Source organism: Symphalangus syndactylus, chromosome 5 (assembly GCF_028878055.3).
Source record: "Symphalangus syndactylus isolate Jambi chromosome 5, NHGRI_mSymSyn1-v2.1_pri, whole genome shotgun sequence".
Taxonomy (NCBI): domain Eukaryota; kingdom Metazoa; phylum Chordata; class Mammalia; order Primates; family Hylobatidae; genus Symphalangus; species Symphalangus syndactylus.
This window is the reverse complement of record NC_072427.2, coordinates 16,526,336-16,544,537: the sequence shown is the minus strand read 5'-3', so window position 1 is coordinate 16,544,537 and position 18,202 is coordinate 16,526,336. Positions and strand designations below refer to the sequence as shown.

Sequence of the window (18,202 nt, the reverse complement as noted above, 5' to 3'; positions counted from 1 at the left end):
TTTTTTTTTTTTGAGACAGAGTCTCGCTCTTGCTGCCCAGGCTAGAGTGCAGTGGCGCGATCTTGGCTCACTGCAATCTCCGCCTCCCGGGTTCAAGCGATTCTCCTGCCTCAGCCTCGTGAGTAGCTGGGACTTCAGGCGCACACCACCACACCCGGCTAATTTTGTATTTTTAGTAGAGACGGGGTTTCTCCATGTTGGTCAGGCTGGTCTCGAACTTCCAACCTCAGGTGATCCGCCCGCCTTGGCCTCCCAAAGTGCTGGGATTACAGGCATGAGCCACTGCGCCTGGCCAAGATAAATCTAAAACATTTTACCAGCCAAGAACCACATATGAAAGAATTATTAGAAGATGTACTTCAACAAGAAAAATTAGGAATTTGTGGCAGACAGACACTAAGAGGGTCCCCAGTGATCCCCACCTGTTGGTGTTCACTCCCTTGTGTAATGCCCTCTCTATGAGTGCGGGTGGGTCTGTGACTTGCTTCTAGCCGATAGAAGACAGCAAAAGTCCTGGCTTCTATTTTGCTAGGAAATTTTCTCCTTTGCTTACTCAGAGGACCCAGCTGACATGTTGTGAGCTACCCTATGGAGATATCCATATTGCAAGGGCCCAAGGGAAGCCTCCAGCCAACATCCAGCTAGGAACTGAGACCTTGAGGCCAACAGCCCTGAATAAACTAAATTCTGAATCTTTCCCCAGTCAACCCTTCGGAGGAGAGCCCAGCACTTGATTGCAGCCTCAAGAGACTCTGAATCAGAGGACCCAGCTAAGCTATGCTTGCATCCTGGCCCATGAAAACTGTGAAATAATACGTTTCTTTGTTGTTTTTTTTTGTTTTTTACCTGAGACAGAGTCTCACTCTGTCAACCAGGCTGGAGTGGAGTGGTGCAATCACAGTTCACTGCAACCTCCGCCTCCTGGGCTCAAGCGATCCTTCCACTTCAGCCTCCTGAGTAGCTGGCACTACAGGTGCACACCACCATGCCCAGCTAATTTTTGTATTTTTTGTAGAGACGGGGATTTCGCCTTGCTGCCCAGGCTGGTTTTGAACTCCTGAGCTCAAACGACCCACTGGCCTCGGCCTCCGAAAATGCTGGGGTTACAGGAAGGAGCCAAAGCGCCCAGCCATATTTTGTTTTAAGCCACTAAATATTGATAATTTTTTGTTTTGTTTTGTTTTTGTTTTTTTGAGACAGAGTCTCACTCTGTCGCCCAGGCTGATGTGCAGTGGTGCGATCTTGGCTCACTGCAACCTCTGACTCCCTAGTTCAAGCGATACTCCTGCCTCAGCCTCCTGAGTAGCTGAGATTACAGGCATGTGCCACCACGCCCAGCTAATTTTTGTACTTTTAATAGAGATGGGGTTTCACCATGTTGGCCAGGATGGTCTCGATCTCCTGACCTTGTGATCCACCCGCCTTGGCCTCCCAAAGTGCTGGGATTACAGGCATGAGCCATCACACCTGGCCAAATATTGATAATTTTTAATGTAGCAATAGATAATACAGAATCCAAGAGGGAGATGTGAGATATAAGAAGCAGTGGTGGGTAAAGAAGCCAGTAAAACTTTTTGATGTCCAAGAAGGTGTGGACTAAAAATAAACAAAACAAAACTCTGCAATGGGAGTCTCTGATTATTTCAACATGGGACGTGGGAAAAGGAGAATAAATGAAAGAGGGAAGAAACAGAGTAAAAGATTTCTTGTTTTATTTGAAGGTATGATATAGATTCTTATTAAAATCTAGAGGTTGATATACAAATATAATTCTAAATATTTATTTATTTATTTATTTATTTATTGAGACAGAATCTTGCTCTGTCACCCAGGCTGGAGTGCAATGGTGCAATCTTGGCTCATTGCAACCTCTGCCTCCCAGGTTCAAGCGATTCTCCTGCCTCAGCCTCCCGAATTGCTGGGATTACAGGCATATGCCACCACACCCAGCTAATTTTTGGGTATTTAGTAGAGATGGGGTTTCACCGTGTTGGCCAGGCTGGTCTCAAATTTGTGACCTCAAGTGATCCGCTCACCTCAGCCTCCCAAAGTGCTGAGATTACAGGCATGAGCCACTGCACCCAGCCAATTGTAAATATTTATATAAAAATTTCAGGGTAGATAACTTCCTGAAAAAACAATTAAATTATGGTAAGGTATTGTTTAAGAGACATATACCCATAAAGAAGTGGAGAATGGTGGAGAGGACAATAGTAAGACAATAAATAGATGGACGGCTGGTAAATGATGCAGCACGGCCAGGAAGACTGAGTCCTAGGGCAGGAGTTGGAGGCAGATATACTGCAAAGAAAGGATGCCATAGAAAAGGAACATTCAGGAATTTTCCAAAAATGAGTTTTTGGAAATTAAAAACATGACAGTAGAAATGAAGAGTTGGAATTGAAGTGGAGGAAATCTCCCAGAAAATAGAGCAAAGAGACAGAGACAAAGAGATGAAAATAGAAGAGAAAATAGAAAATAAAATCAAGCCTGGCATGGTAGCTCACACCTGTAATCCCAGCACTTTAAGAGGCCAAGGTGGGCAAATCACCTGAGGTCAGGAGTTCGAGACCAGCATGGCCAACATGGTGAAACTCCGTCTCTACTAAAAATACAAAAACTAGCTGGGTGTGGTGGCACATGCCTGTAATCCCAGTTACTCAAGAGGCTGAGGCAGGAGAATCGCTTGAACCTGGGAGGTAGAGGTTGCAGTGGGCTGAGATCACCGCTGAGGTCACGCCACTGCATTCCAGCCTGGGCGACAGAGTGAGACTCCATCTCAAAAAAAAAAAAAAATAGCCAGGCATAATGGCACACGCCTGTAGTCCCGGCTACTTGGAAGGCTGAGGCAGGAGAATCATTTGAACCTGGGAGGCAGAGGCTGCAGTGGGCCAAGATCATGTCATTGCACTCCAGCTTGGGCGACAGAGCAAGACTTCGCCAAAAAAAGAAAAAAAAAAAAAATCAATACAGGAAGTCCACTGGTCAAATAATAAGCAGTTAAGAAAGAAGAAACAGAGGCCGGGCGCGGTGGCTCACGCTTGTAATCCCAGCACTTTGGGAGGCTGAGGCGGGCGGATCACGAGGTCAGGAGATCGAGACCACGGTGAAACCCCGTCTCTACTAAAAAATACAAAAAATTAGCCGGGCGTGGTGGCGGGCGCCTGTAGTCCCAGCTACTCGGAGAGGCTGAGGCAGGAGAATGGCGTGAACCCGGGAGGCGGAGCTTGTAGTGAGCCGAGATTGCGCCACTGCACTCCAGCCTGGGCGACAGAGCGAGACTCCGTCTCAAAAAAAAAAAAAAAAAAAAAAAAAAAAGAAAGAAGAAACAGAGAAGTGGAGGTGGGGAAGTTTATTTTCAAAGCAATTTAATTTAATTTGATAAAAATTTCCCGAATTTTTACCATGATGCACAGCACTGCTGTGAAGTCTGTGTAGTTAAGAACACATTATCATTGTTTAGCTCATGCTTTATCTCTTTCGTTTTATTTTGATTTGCTTATGTATGCATTTATGCATGTATTTATTTATATAATGAACCCTCATTTGAATCCACAACCCAACTAGCCAATAATATCCAGAACTTCTTGCCTTTCCCATCTCCCAGCCTCCCCCAACTAAAGATAACCACCATCCTAAATTTGGTGTTTCTTCTTTTTTTTTTTTTTAAGTATTTCATTTTATGAGTCAGGGTCTCACTCTGTCACACAGACTGGAACGCAGTGCTATGATCATAGCTTACTGCAGCCTCCACCTCCTGGGCTTAAGCAATCCTCCCACCTCAGCCTCCAGAGTAGCTGGGACTACAGGTGTGCACCACCATGCACAGCTAATTGAAAAAAATTTTTTTTCGTAGGAAGGAATCTTGCTATATTGCCCAGACTGGTCTTGAACTCATGGCCTTAAGTGGGACACAGCATCAGGCCCTTTTGGTTTTTAAAAATAGCTTCATCACATATATGGGGGCCTGAACAATGAATTGTTTCCTTTCACTTGGTTTAGAATGTTATAAAAAGGGTATCACTCTGTGTGGTCACCTGAGACATGCTTTTTCCACTCATTATGATACCATCCAGATTCACACTTGCTGTTCCCTGGTTCTTTAATTCATTCACTTTCAAAGCTGTATAATATGCCATTGTGCAAATGTACCAAAATTTATTCATTCATTCTCCTACCAGTTTGGGAGAATTGGGGAGGTGCATGAGTGTGTGTGTATGTGTGTGAATGTGCACCGATAGTGAAAGAGTTCAATCTTCATCCTCTATGGTGGAAAATCAACAGATGATAACTAAATTTGAAAATGATCAAGAAGTAGCAATATATGTGTAATATTTAGAGATAAAGGAGTAAATATGAGAAGAATCATAAAAAGGAATAAGAGGCCTATGTCGGGCGCAGTGGCTCACGCCTGTAATCCCAACATTTTGGGAGGCCAAGGCGGGCGGATTCCCTGAACTCAGGAGTTTTAGACCAGCCTGGGCAACATGGTGAAACCCCATCTCTACTAAAATACAAAAGATTAGCCAGGCGTAGCAGTGCCTGCCTGTAATCCCAGCTACTTGGGAGGCTGAAGCAGGAAAATTGCTGGAACCTGGAGGTGGAGGTTGCATTGAGCCGAGATGGCGCCACTGCACTCCAGCCTGGGTGACAAGAGCGAAACTCTGTCTCAAAAAAAAAAAGAGGCCACGCATGGTGGTTCACGCCTATAATCTTAGCCCTTTGGGAGGCCGAGATGGATGGATCACTGAAGGTCAGGAGGTCAAGACCAGCCTGCCCAACATGGAGAAACTCCATCTCTACTAACAATACAAAAATTAGCCGGGCATGGTGGCAGGTGCCTGTAATCCCAACTACTCAAGAGGCTGAGGCAGGAGAATTGCTTGAACCTGGGAGGTAGAGGTTGCAGTGCACTGAGATCGTGCCACTGCGCTCCAACCTGGGAGAAAAAACGAATAAGAATGATTTCCTCTGGGGAGAAGGAGATGGTAGAGGGAGGATGGAGGAGACTTCTGTTTCTCATAACAAGATTAATTCGATGATTTGGCTGTTCCACTAAGCACATGCATAACATTGAAAAATTAAGGATAACTAGCAGAATAACAAAAATAGCATATATAACTTGCAAACCACAACTGCAAAAAAAAATGGGACAAAGAAAATGTGATAAATTCAGCAGATGATAGGAAAAGAAACAAGAAAAATAATCCTTAAAAACAACCGTTTTTGGCGGGGTGCTGCTGCACATGCTTGCAATCCCAGCACTTTGTGAAGCTGAGTGGTGCAGATTACTTGAGGTCAGGACTTTGAGACCAGCCTGGCCAACATGGTGAAACCCTGTCTCTACTAAAAAACAAAAATTAGCTGGGCGTGGTGGCACGTGCCTATAGTCCCAGCTACTCAGGAGGCTGAGACAGGAGAATTGCTCAAAATCAGGAGGTGGAGGTTGCAGTGAGCCGAGATTGCGTCACTGCACTCCAGCCTGGCGACAGAGCGGGACTCCATCTCAAAAAATAAAATAATAATAAATTAGCTGGGGGTGGTGGCCCATGCCTGTAATCCTAGATACTCTGGAGGCTGAGGCAGGAGGTTTCCCTGAGCCTTGGGAGGTCGAGGGCCTAGGCAACAGAGACCCTGTCTCAAAAAAAAGCAAAAACAAAAACAACAACAAAACTGATTGCATTTTAAAAAATAAGAAAAACCCCACCAAGTATATACATGAAAAAAAGAAATTTGAGAAATAGCAGATAAAACTGTCATTACAGTGGGAGAACCTTAGAAATCATCATATCAAGAAAACAAAAAATGAACATTCTGTTGGAAGTTTTTCTCCAGTTCAAGACAACTGTGTCTCCTAACAAACTTCCTGCTTTGGGGGAGGCGTCTTTCTACTTTAACAATTTCCCACTGCCTGTGGCCAAAGGTTGTCACTCAGCAACGCAACAAGTCTTGCAGGGCTACGTAAACTGCTGGATTCAATATTCAAATCCAAACTTTGGGATGTAATAGTTCTAAGGGAAGAAAAGTGTTTTGTCCTTTACCCTCCTAGATTCTCTGGCTGGGACCCTGAAAACTAGACTGACAGAAGACAGATTAACAAGAGAAAAACAAACAGGTTTATTAACTTGTGCACATCATGTGAAAGAAACGTCGGTGATGAGTAACTCAAATCGGTGGTTACAACTTGGGCTTATACAGCATCTTAGCAAAAAACCAATAAATTTCTAGAGAAGTCACATGACAAAGGAGACAGGTTTTAGGCTTCCCTGGGCAGCAAACTGTGGGAAGGTAAATATATGGGGGAAACTAATGGAATAAGGGTTGTTTGTGCAAGTCCAACTCAGCGCCAATTTCCCCTCTTTCTCATGGCCATAAAACTTCCCTGGGAGAGGGAATTTATGGCAGTCTTCTTTTCTCAGAAGTTTCTGCTTTTAGTCAGATAAGGAAAGCTCCAGGAAGGCTTCTTTCTGCATCTGTTGATTCTCATTTACCTCCAGCTCAAAATAATCCTTATGCCAAAGTGGCATATTTTGTGCTGGCATATTTTGATTTCCTACACAGTGCAAGTGTCTCCTACTTATGCACAGCACTTCCTGCTCTCTATCCAAACCTGTTCTCTAACCTAAGGCTCCTGAGCACTAGCAATGTTGGTACAATAAAAACCGCCCTTTATCTTCCCCTTTCCAGTAACTTGTGAATAATGCATGAAGCTTGTGGGCAGAGACACATAGACAGCTGATTTATGCTCTTAGACATATAAACCTGAAAGGTGAATGCCAGCTGTCAGGAAAAACTTATTCAGAACTTCCAACCCAAAATAAATGAGGATTTGAATAGTACAATAAGAATGAGCTAAATCTATTTTTTTTGTTGTTGTTCATTCAATAAGTATTCACTGAACACCTACTATATGCCATGCATTGTTCTAGGTGCTGGGGATACAGCAGTGAAAAAAAGCAACCATTGTACTGGATATTCTAGCTAATTCATTAATATTTTTTAAGTATAAATACTAGAAAAGATGAGATAAAGCTGTCATTATTTGTATTACTCCAAGAGAAACAACTTTAAAATTTTGTAGGTTGGGCGTGGTGGCTCACCCCTATAATCCCAGCACTTTGGGAGGCTGAGGCAGGTGGATCACTAGAGCCCAGGAGTTCAAGACCAGCCTGGGCGACATGGCGAAACGCCGTCTCTACAAAAACTACAAAAATTATCCGGGCATGGTGATGCACACCTGTGGTCTCAGCTACTTGCAGGGCTGAGGTGGGACTTGAGTCCGAGAGGTAGAGGCTGCAGTGAGCCATGATCACGCCACTACACTCCAGCCTGGGTGACAAGGTGAGATTTTGTCTCAAACAAAAGAAAAAAAAACAAAAGAAAACAAAACCCTGTAATAAGTAAAACTAGTAACGCAGCTAGATACAGGATTGTATGTAGGTTAAATATCCCTTATTTGAAATGCTTGGGTTCCATAAGTGTTTTGGATTTTGGTGGGGTTTTTTTGGATTCTGGAATATCGGCATCAGGGATGGGACCCAAGGCCAAACATGAAAGTCATTTATGTTTCATATACACTTTATACACATGGCTTAAAGATCATTTTATAGAATATTTTTATTAATTTTGTGCATGAAACGAAGTTTATATATTGAACCATAAAAAGCAAAGGTGTCACTCTCTCAGCCACCCATGTGGAGAATCTGTGGTTGTTTGGCATCACTGCCATTCCTGACTGAATTTTTATGTTCCCCATAAGCAGTCTTTTCTCATTCACACAAAAGTACTTAACAGTAAAAAAATATATATATGACACACTATTAATACAATGAAAAAAAACAACATGTTCCCGGTAACTAGGCAGCATCATAGCATCACCAGAATCTGTATCAGCGGTGAAACAACAGCAACTAACGACAGCGTTCCGTCTCCACCTACAATGCTGTGTTTTGATAAAAAGGTTATTGTACATCGCATTTTATTTTTTAGATGAGAAGGAACATCAGAAGCAGTTAAGGGACCAGGAAGTGGGTCCTCTAGGGATAAGGAGGCACTCTGTTGGATAGCTTTTTTTAAATGTTTCCTCTGGAGTCATCTGCCTCATTAACAACAGTTCTTTGTCTTAGAAATCTCTCTTTGATTTTACAAACTCACACAATTTTTTGTTCAGTTATGAATGTATGCTGCTGTAGTTGTCCAATAAGCCCGCCACATATTTTCACTATGTTGTCTATAGTCATTTTTTTTTTTTTTTTTGAGTTGGAGTTTTGCTCTTGTTGCCCAGGCTGGAATGGAATGGCACAATTTCACCTCACTGCAACCTCCACCTCCCAGCTTCAAGCGATTTTCCTGTCTCAGCCTACCCAATAGCTGGGATTACAGGCACCCGCCACTATGCCTGGCTAATTTTTTGTGTTTTTAGAAGAGACAGGATTTCACCATGTTGGCCAGGCTAGTCTCAAACTCCTGACCTCAGGTGATCCACCCCCCTTGGCCTCCCAAAGTGCTGGGATTACAGGCATGAGCCACCCTGCCTAGCCAACATCATCTTTCTCATCACTACTATCACAGTCACCTTGATTCAGAACCACTTCAGCTATTTCATCATCGGGCAATGAATGAACAATGGGAGGTTCATTAGCAGTGTTAAAAATTTCCTTGATATCCACTTCTTGTAGGTTACTGACAGACTCTGAAGATATATTTTTGGCATATGTAAGAAGGTCAAACATTATTTTTGTTCTCACTTGACATAAAAAAAATCCTTCAAAGTCACCACTTTGTTCATCATGATTACTGAACATAGTCACAGGCCAGAGGTTTTGCCAGGCATGCACAGCTGTGTCTTTAGTCACTGTTTCAAGTGCTGGCAATAGCATATATGGCATCCTTCCTGCTAAACTCCTTTTGAAAACTTTCCTTCTCCATGCCTCTGTTCACTGCTGCTAGCATACTGTTCAAGAAAGTGTTTTCATAATTACTCTTCATTGATCTAAGGATATCCTGGTCACGTGGCTGAATTGATTAAATCACATTTGGGGGAAAGTACATGGCATAAACACTATTTGTGTGTGTGAGTGTGTATTTTTAGTAGAGATGGGTTTCACCATGTTGGCCAGGCTTGTCTCGGACTCCTGACCTCAGGTGATCCACCCACTTTGGCCTCCCAAAGTGCTGTGATTACAAAAAAATACAAAAAAATATTTTTTTCGTATGAGCCACCATGCCTGGCTGATAAATACTATTTTTGATAAGAACTTCAGCTAGAGGATAAGCAGAACAGCTGTCAGGGAATAACAAAATCTTGCAATCATCGCCAGGCACGGTGGCTCACGCTTGTAATCCCAGCACTTTGGGAGGCCGAGGCGGGCGGATCACGAGGTCAGGAGATCGAGACCACGGTGAAACCCCGTCTCTACTAAAAATACAAAAAAATTAGCCGGGCGTGGTGGCGGGCGCCTGTAGTCCCAGCTACTCGGAGAGGCTGAGGCAGGAGAATGGCGTGAACCGGGAGGCGGAGCTTGCAGTGAGCCGAGATTGCACCACTGCACTCCAACCTGGGTGACAGAGCGAGACTCCGTCTCAAAAAAAAAAAAAAAAATCTTGCAATCATCATCTAGCCCAGCTTCCCTGCAATAAGCACTAGCCATTGGTACAAAATGTTTGTGAAACCAATCACAAAATATGTCTTTGGTGAGCCATGCCTCTTGTCGTTACTGTTTTTTAAGAGAAAGGGTCTCAGTATGTTGCCTATGCTGGATTCGAACTGGGCTCAAGTGATTTTCCCACCTCAGCCTCTCAAGTAGCTGAGACTACATGCATGTACAGCTATGCCTAGCTTTCCATGCCATTTTGTTAGCATAATAATGGACTGGTAAGAAATTCACTCCTTTGGCTGGGCGAGGTGGCTCATGCCTGCAATCCCAGCACTTTGGGAGGCCAAGCGGGGTGGATCACTTGAGGTCAGGAATTCGAGACCAGCCTGGCCAACATGGTGAAACCCCATCTCTACCAAAAATACACACGCAAAAAAATTAACCAGGCCTGGTGGCGTGTGCCTATAGTCCCAGCTACTAGGGAGGTGGAGGTGGGATAATCGCTTGAACCCAAGAGGCAGAGGTTGCAGTGAGCTGAGATTGTGCCACTGCACTCCAGCTTGGGTGACAGAGCAAGAGCCTGTCTCAAAAAAATAAAATAAAATAAAATAAAATTCACTCCTTTAAAACAACGAGAATGCAAGCTTTTGCTTCTCACAGCAAGTTTACATTTATGCATGCCTGCTGCATTAGCACATCCCAACACAGCTATTCTGCCCTAAAATCCTTAATTTCTGTAAAGGCTGTCTCATCTGCTGTAGTCATTGTCTTTCTGGTATAACAGGCCAAAACAATGATGTTTCATCAGCATTATACATTTGTTGTGGCGTCAGATTTCTTTTTATTTTCTTTCTTTCTTTTTTTTCTATTTATTTATTTTTTGCAGTCTTGCTCTGTTGTGTATTCTTATCCTTCAAGGCCCATGCCAACTGTTGCTCCATTAATTCATTTTAACATATTTATGAGCACTTAACTGTCCCTTCTCCTAGGCGCTGGAAATACAACAAGGAATTAGACCAGTTCCCTGCTCTCTGGTATGGGGGGACCATACTGCCACTACACCCAGCTAATTTTTGTATTTTTAGTAGAGATGGGTTTCACTATATTTGTCAGGCTGGTCTCGAACTCCTGACCTCAGGTGATCCACCTGCGTTGGCCTCCCAAAGTGCTGGGATTACAGGCATAAGCCACCGTGCCCGGCCCACTATTCATTTTTAATACGAGTTGAGCATCCCTAATCTGAAAATAGGAAATCTAAAATGCTCCAAAATTTGAAACTTTTTAAGGACCGACATGACACTACAAGTGGAAAATTCCACACCTGCCCTCCTGTGTGTCACAATAAAAAACACAGGCACACAGTTTATTCAGTGTCCCCATGGAAAAAAATGTCCTCCCAGCCCCCTTCAGCTGTGATATATCTTTTCCCTACATGTCCAGATTCCCCCACCCAAGCACGGCCACAAAGGACATAAATGGCAAGTACAGGCCAGATGTATTAACAGCAGTTTCCCTGCAATGCCTGACACGGGGCCAGGACCTACGCACATTGCTCATTGTGCTTTTTTGCTTCTTCTCTGCTCTGTGGTATTAATATTTTGTTGAAATATCAAAAAGAGGCCGGACACGGTGGCTCATGCCTGTAATCCCAGCACTTTGGGAGGCAAAGGCCAGAGAATTGCCTGAGCCCAGGAGTTCAAGACCAGCCTGGGCAACATGGCAAGACCCCCGTCTCTATTAAAAGAAAAAACAAGGGCCGGGCGCGGTGGCTCACGCTTGTAATCCCAGCACTTTGGGAGGCCGAGGCGGGCGGATCACGAGGTCAGGAGATCGAGACCATGGTGAAACCCCGTCTCTACTAAAAATACAAAAAATTAGCCGGGCGTGGTGGCGGGCGCCTGTAGTCCCAGCTACTCGGAGAGGCTGAGGCAGGAGAATGGCGTGAACCCGGGAGGCGGAGCTTGCAGTGAGCCGAGATCGCGCCACTGCACTCCAGCCTGGGCGACAGAGCGAGACTCCGTCTCACAAAAAAAAAAAAAAAAAAAAAGAAAAAACAAGTAGTTTTCTATATACCACCAGCAGCCACCAATAAAATGTAGTAGAAAGAAAAGATACCACTAGGTGAGGTGGCTCACACCTGTAATCCCAGCACTTTGGGAGGCTGAGGCGGGATGATCACTTGAAGTCAAGGAGTTTGAGACCAGCCTGGCCAACATGGTGAAACCCCGTCTCTACTAAAAATACCAAAATTAGGCCAGGCGCAGTGGCTCACGCCTGTAATCCCAACACTTTGGGAGCCCGAGGCAGGCGGATCACCTGATGTCAGGAGTTCAAGACCAGCCTGACCAATATGGTGAAACCCCATCTCTACTAAAAATACAAAAATTAGCCAGCCTGTGGTGGCACACACCTATAATACCAGCTACTGAGGCAGGAGATAATACCAGGAGGCTGAGGCAGGAGAATCACTTGAACCCAGGAGTTAGAGGTTGCAGTGAGCTGAGATCGTGCCACTGCACTCCAGCCCGCGCCACAGAGGAAGACCGTGTCTCAAATAAATAAATAAATAAAACAAAAATTAGCCAGGCATGGTGGCACACGCCTGTCATCCCAACTACTCGGGTGGCTGAGGCAGGAAAATCGCTTGAACGCAGGAAGTGAAGGTTGCAGTGAGCCAAGATCATGCCACTGCAGTCTAGCCTGGGAGACAGAGTGAGACTGCATCTCAAAAAAAAAAAAAAAAAAGAAAAAAAGAAAAGATACCAAAACTAATAACGTGAGTTTGCCAATATCATTGGATACAAGATCAAGATACAAAAATTACTTACTAATTGGAAATAATGAATTGAAAACTATAGTGGAAGAAACTTAACACCCAATCATATCAAACATTATAACAGCCTTCCCCTTTCAGAAAAATTCAGTGCTGACACTTGGACGGGCAGAGCAGGGAGCTCGTGGAGGGGCAGCTTGGCTTGGGGAATCAGAGCCGGAGTGGGCTGAGAGTCCACAAGAGTGAGGCAGTGTATATGGAAAGTGAGAGCACGAGCAGGGTAGGGAGATGTACCCACTGGGGACAGCTTGGTGGGGGGCATTGGAGTCTAAACAGGGTGAGGGGACTGCCAAGTACAACCTGGCATGAGGTGAGGGAAGAGAAGAGTTTCATGTGGGGAAGGTGATCCTTCTGCTGGGAGACAGAGGAAGGCATCCACATGGGGGCTGGGAGGAAGGCAGCAGCAGTCAGAGGCTGGTTACATATAAGGCAATTGATCAAATCATGTAATATGTCAAAGACAACAGAGCTGAGTTTCTCACTGTCAGAAAAGGCAGTTACAAATATGGAAAGGGGAAAGCTACGGTGTACATTGTGGGGCTGGATTGGAACTGGAGGTGTTATGTGAATCATGGTTTTCAATACAGACATAAAAATGAATATAGATATGCATATATAGATATACACTTTATTACCTAGCTTTGCCCACTGAGAGGCCCTGGGAGAAGCAGGCCCTTAAAGCTATGTACATGTGTCATTTTCAGATATGGAAGGCAGGCAAAGAACCACTATCAGAGAGCTATAAGCCTAACTATCCCAAGGCTCACGAGAGCGCAGGGATGCTTGAGTTCCAGCCATCCAGAGTAGACAGACCTCTTTAAACACCCTGGCATTCTTTGAAAAGTCATTTAAAAACACACATTCCCAAAGGGATTGAGAAGAAATAGGCAATCTGAATATTGGTGTATCTGTTAAAGAAACTGAATTTGTAATTTAAAAACAAAAAACAGGCCGGATGCAGCGGCTCATACCTGTAATCCCAGCACTTTGGGAGGCTGAGGTGGGAGGATCGCTTGAGCTCAAGAGTTGGAGACCAGCCTGGGCAACATGGTGAAACCCAATCTCTACAAAAAGTAGCCGGACGTCGTGGTGTGCCCCTGTAGTCCCAGCTACCCGGGAGGTTGAGGTGAAAGGATGCCTTGAGCCTAGGAGGCAGAGGTTATAGTGAGCAGAGATTGTACCACTGCATTCCTGGCTAGGCAATAGAGCCAGACCTGGTCTCAAAAAAAAAGGAAAAAAGAAAAACCCAAAACCAAAAACAACTTATCAAATACACACACACACACACACTCACATACACGCACAAGCAAGCATGCACACATACACATAGAGACTAACTATTCTTAGAGGGAAATTCATAGATGTGCAAATATTACCATTAGAAAAGAAGAAATTTTTAAAATTAACTTTCCACCTTAAGTAACTAGAAAAAGAAGGGCAAATTCAACTCAAAGAAAGTAGAGGGGAGGAAATAAGATAAGAGAGGAAATCAATAAAATAAGAAACAAACAAACATTAGAGAAAAATCAATGAATGCCAAAAGCTGGTTCTCTGAAAAGATCAATAAAATTGATAAACCTCTAGAAAGACTGATCAAGAAAAAATAAAGACACAAATTACCGATACATGTTGATTTAAGTGTTAACTCTTATGTTAAACATTCACATAATTCTAGAGTTAAATGTACAAAACAAGGTATACTCCAGGAAGTATAGCTTCTACCCCATCCATTCCATCCTGTCTCCTTCCTCTCCTATAGGTAATCATTTTATTTATTATTTGTGGTTTCCAAATTCTTCCATTTTTTAGCATAAGAAAAAAATATATAGTGAATATATTTGCAGTGTTGTTTTAAGGAACATTGTGTCTCTCAGGGTTCTCACGGACTGGTTTAAGACTCTTGTGAATATAGTGATCATATTCAAATATAATCAATATATTTAAACAAAACATTTTAGTATGCTCAAAACCACATGCAAGAGTATGCTTAATAGATCAATTAAACTGGTTATATTTAATAAATATCTGCAGAGAATATCTAAGGGGTTCTGACCCTGCCGAAGGAGGATTCCATCTTTTTGTTGACTGAGCTAAAAAGCATCTGACCATCCAAATTAGGTTCCTGTGAAAGATGTGTTCTGTTTATTTATCAAAATCCTACTTTGTATTCCAAAGGTCCTGCTGATGCAGATCCCCTTTATAATGTGGCCAGTGAAGTTTGTGGCCCTGATACCATCAAAGGACAAATGCATCCCTACTGGGGGATGGAAATCTTTCAAAAGTCTTTTGTTGACAGCATCTAATTGTGTTATCCTTTTGCTTTCATAAAGTCCTTTTATAAAGCCTTAACTAAAACTCTTGATTAAAATTATAGTTACTTGTTTTATCCTGAAATAAAACATAATATCATCCCTGATAATACAACCGGTGAGTTTATAATGAAATGTAATATTATAGCTGTCCTGGGTAGCCTTCTAATGCATATCTCTACTTGGTGCTAGGTATTTGTAATAATTCCTGATTCTACTGCGGAAACACTTGTGTAGCTTGATCCAAGTACTTGAGTTTATTTTCAGTTTGAAGGTGATAGAGTTCCAATAACCTATAATTTATATTGGAAGAGGTTTTTGGCTACTAGTCCTTACTTGGTAGACAAGTTTAGTTGCAAACGTGAAAAAAAAATCTCCTTTACCTATCTCCTTTATGACACGGTGGAAAACACGGGCCATATTGTACAAGAATCATGGATGAGTTTGGATCAGCCCGTCTCTGGTTCAATGCTGGTTAAATGTGCAAGATTCAAACATAAGAATTCTTGTTAGGCTGTGTATTAGTCCGTTTTCACACTGCCGATAAAGACATACCTGGGATTGGGCAATTTGTAAAAGAAAGAGGTTTAACGGACTTACAGTTCCATGTGGCTGGGGAAGTCTCACAATTATGGCGGAAGGCAAGGAAGTGCAAGCCACGTCTTATGTGGATGGCAGCAGGCAAAGAGAGAGTTTGTGCAGGGAAACTCCCAGTTTTAAAACCATCAGATCTCGTGAGACCTATTCACTATCACGAGAACAACACGGGAAAGACCTGCCCCCGTGATTCAATTACTTCCCACCAGATTCCTCCCACAATACATGGGAATTGTGGGAGTTACAATTCAAGATGTGATGTGGGTGGGGACACAGCCAAACCATGTCAGGCTGGGTGCAGTGGCTCGTGCCTGTAATCCCAGCTACTCGGAAGGCAGAGGCAGCAGAATGCTTGAACCCAGGAGGCGGAGGTTGTAGTGAGCTGAGATTGCGCCACTGCACTCCAGCCTGGGTGACAGAGTGAGACTCCGGCTCAATTAAAAACAGAATAAACTTTACATTCATCTTTCCCCCACTTCTGAACTATCAGAGCTTTTCTGTTCATTGTTTGTTTGTTGTTCCTTTTTAGTCCTGCTCCACCTATTCCTGTATACCTCTTCTATGTGTACACAATCACACATACGTAACATGGGATGTGAAACTTTGTAAATGAATGTGGTTTATGACATAAATTTAAAAATAAAGGGTTCCAAAAATTAAAGTTAGTTCTTTCTACACATATAAAACAAACACACATATACACACATATGTATGAGAGATTGTTATAGCAAAATATATTATTATCTTATTTAGATCTTTAAAAACCTTAATTTTAAACACAATTACACTCTCACATGGCAAAATTATAAGATCCAAACCAGTAACACATTATTTTACTAGTAACTAATAACATTTTGAGCTCAAGAAAGAATCAGTGTATTTTACAATTAGACAAAAGTAGAGTTCATGTAGGCATTGTGCAGTAGCCATAAATTCTTTTTCCTTTTCTTTTAGGCTCAAATATCTTGGAACTGATTTACAGTGTCTAGGTCTAGATCCTTTTCATTGTTAGCATCATTTAACACAATACTAGTAATTTTAAAAAGAAAAAATAAAAGTTTTAATATACCCTTAGGGAAACATAGGAGAAAATGCCTATTTGTAGATAGAGTTTTATATGAGTAAAACAGGTTGGAGAATATAAAAATATACACTTTTGAGATATGGACAAAATTTACCCTTTGCTTTTTAGGTTTTATATCTAGATATGGATGCATTTTTTAAACAGTTTAACGTATACATTTAATTTATCTATGAAATTATTTATTTTTTGTCACAGATAATATTCTGTTGAACCTCAATGATTCACAAGTCTTTGGATAAACAGATAAATTTTTAAATTCAGTATTGTTTTTGTTCAAAATCCCCAAAGCATGTGATTGTAAAAAAATAAAATTAAGTAAATATTAAAATATAATCCATAATATTATAATCAATAGTCATCAGAGAAATGTTATTCTTTAAAATCTTAACCAGAAAGTTTAAGTAGAAAACTGTATAGGCCTGTAATTTTTAATATAAATTTATAATACAATATGAGTTTTACAGAGAGTGTAGAGCTTATAAAAGGAGTCTTTTAAGGTAAAAGATGACAAGGGCTGGGATAAAACCACAGGAGAAAATGGTTAAAGTGGAAGTGGAGGAAGAAATCCTTGGAAGTAAAAAAGGCAAAGAACTAAGAAGCCAGCATGTTGAATGTTTTATCTACATGGGAAGTGAAATCACCAAGATTAACAGTGGAGAAGCGGGAGGGAGAAAGAGAGAGATGGTACAACAGGAGGTGCTAAATGTTTCAACGAATAAAGGTACTTTGAGGATGGTAGATGGTAATAAGGAGAGGAAATGAGCAGTTAGCCTGATCTTTTTTTTTTTTTTTGAGACGGAATTTCGCTCTGTCACCCAGGCTGGTGTGCAGTGGCACGATCTCAGTTTACTGCAATCTCCGCCTCCTGGGTTCAAGCGATTCTGCTGCCTCAGCCTCCCGAGTAGCTGGGATTACAGGCTCGTGCCACCAAGCCCGACTAATTTTGTATTTTTAGTAGAGACGGGGTTTCTCCATGTTAGTCAGGCTGGTCTCAAACTCCTGACCTCAGGTGATCCACTCGCCTTGGCATCCCAAAGTGCTGGGATTACAGGCGTGAGCCACCGCATCTGGCCTTTTTTTTTTTTTTTTTTTTTTTTTGAGACAGAGTTTCCCTCTTGTCACTCAGGCTGGAGTGCAGTGGCACAATCTCGGCTCACTGCAACCTACGCCTCCTGGGTTCAAGGGATTCTCCTGCCTCAGCCTCCCGGGTAGCTGGGATTACAGGCGCCCACCACCATGCCCGGCTAATTTTTGTATTTTTAGTAGAGACAAGGTTTCACCATGTTGGCCAGGCTAGTCTCAAACTCCTGACCTCAGGTGATCAGCCCACCTCGGCCTCCCAAAGTGCTGAGATTACAGACATAAGCCACTGAGCCCGGCCTTGATCTAATGTGTTTCAGATGAGCAGGGTGTGTGTGTGTGTGTGTGTGTGTGTGTGTGTGTGTGTGTGTGTGTGTGTGTTGGGTGGTGGGGGAGTGGAAGGAACCCTGTGTGGAGGGAAGTAGGGTGTCTAACCCAGTCCTCAGACTAGAGGTACAGGTAGGGACACAGGCAGGGATGTGCCCTTCACAGGGGGCCCCAGAGAGAGGGCCAGAAATCCAGTCCATGCTCCCCTCACTGCCCCTGTGCTTGGGAGTCGGCCAACCAGAAGAGACGCCTTTTCCTAATTTACCTCAAGGTGCTGTAGAGTGCAGTCAGTAGTCCCGGGTTCAAGGGCATGACAGAAAAGGCAGCAGCCATTTGACAGGACTGCCACAGGAGCAGCGCTCACCGGGAGACTTGG

General features: G+C 43.0%; 1 protein-coding gene across 2 annotated transcripts in view; it reads right to left on the bottom strand.

The window, feature by feature from the left end:
• The window catches only part of ARPIN (actin related protein 2/3 complex inhibitor), an 81,682-nt gene that overhangs the window by 43,546 nt on the left and 19,934 nt on the right, over positions 1-18,202 (bottom strand). The window lies entirely within an intron of this gene.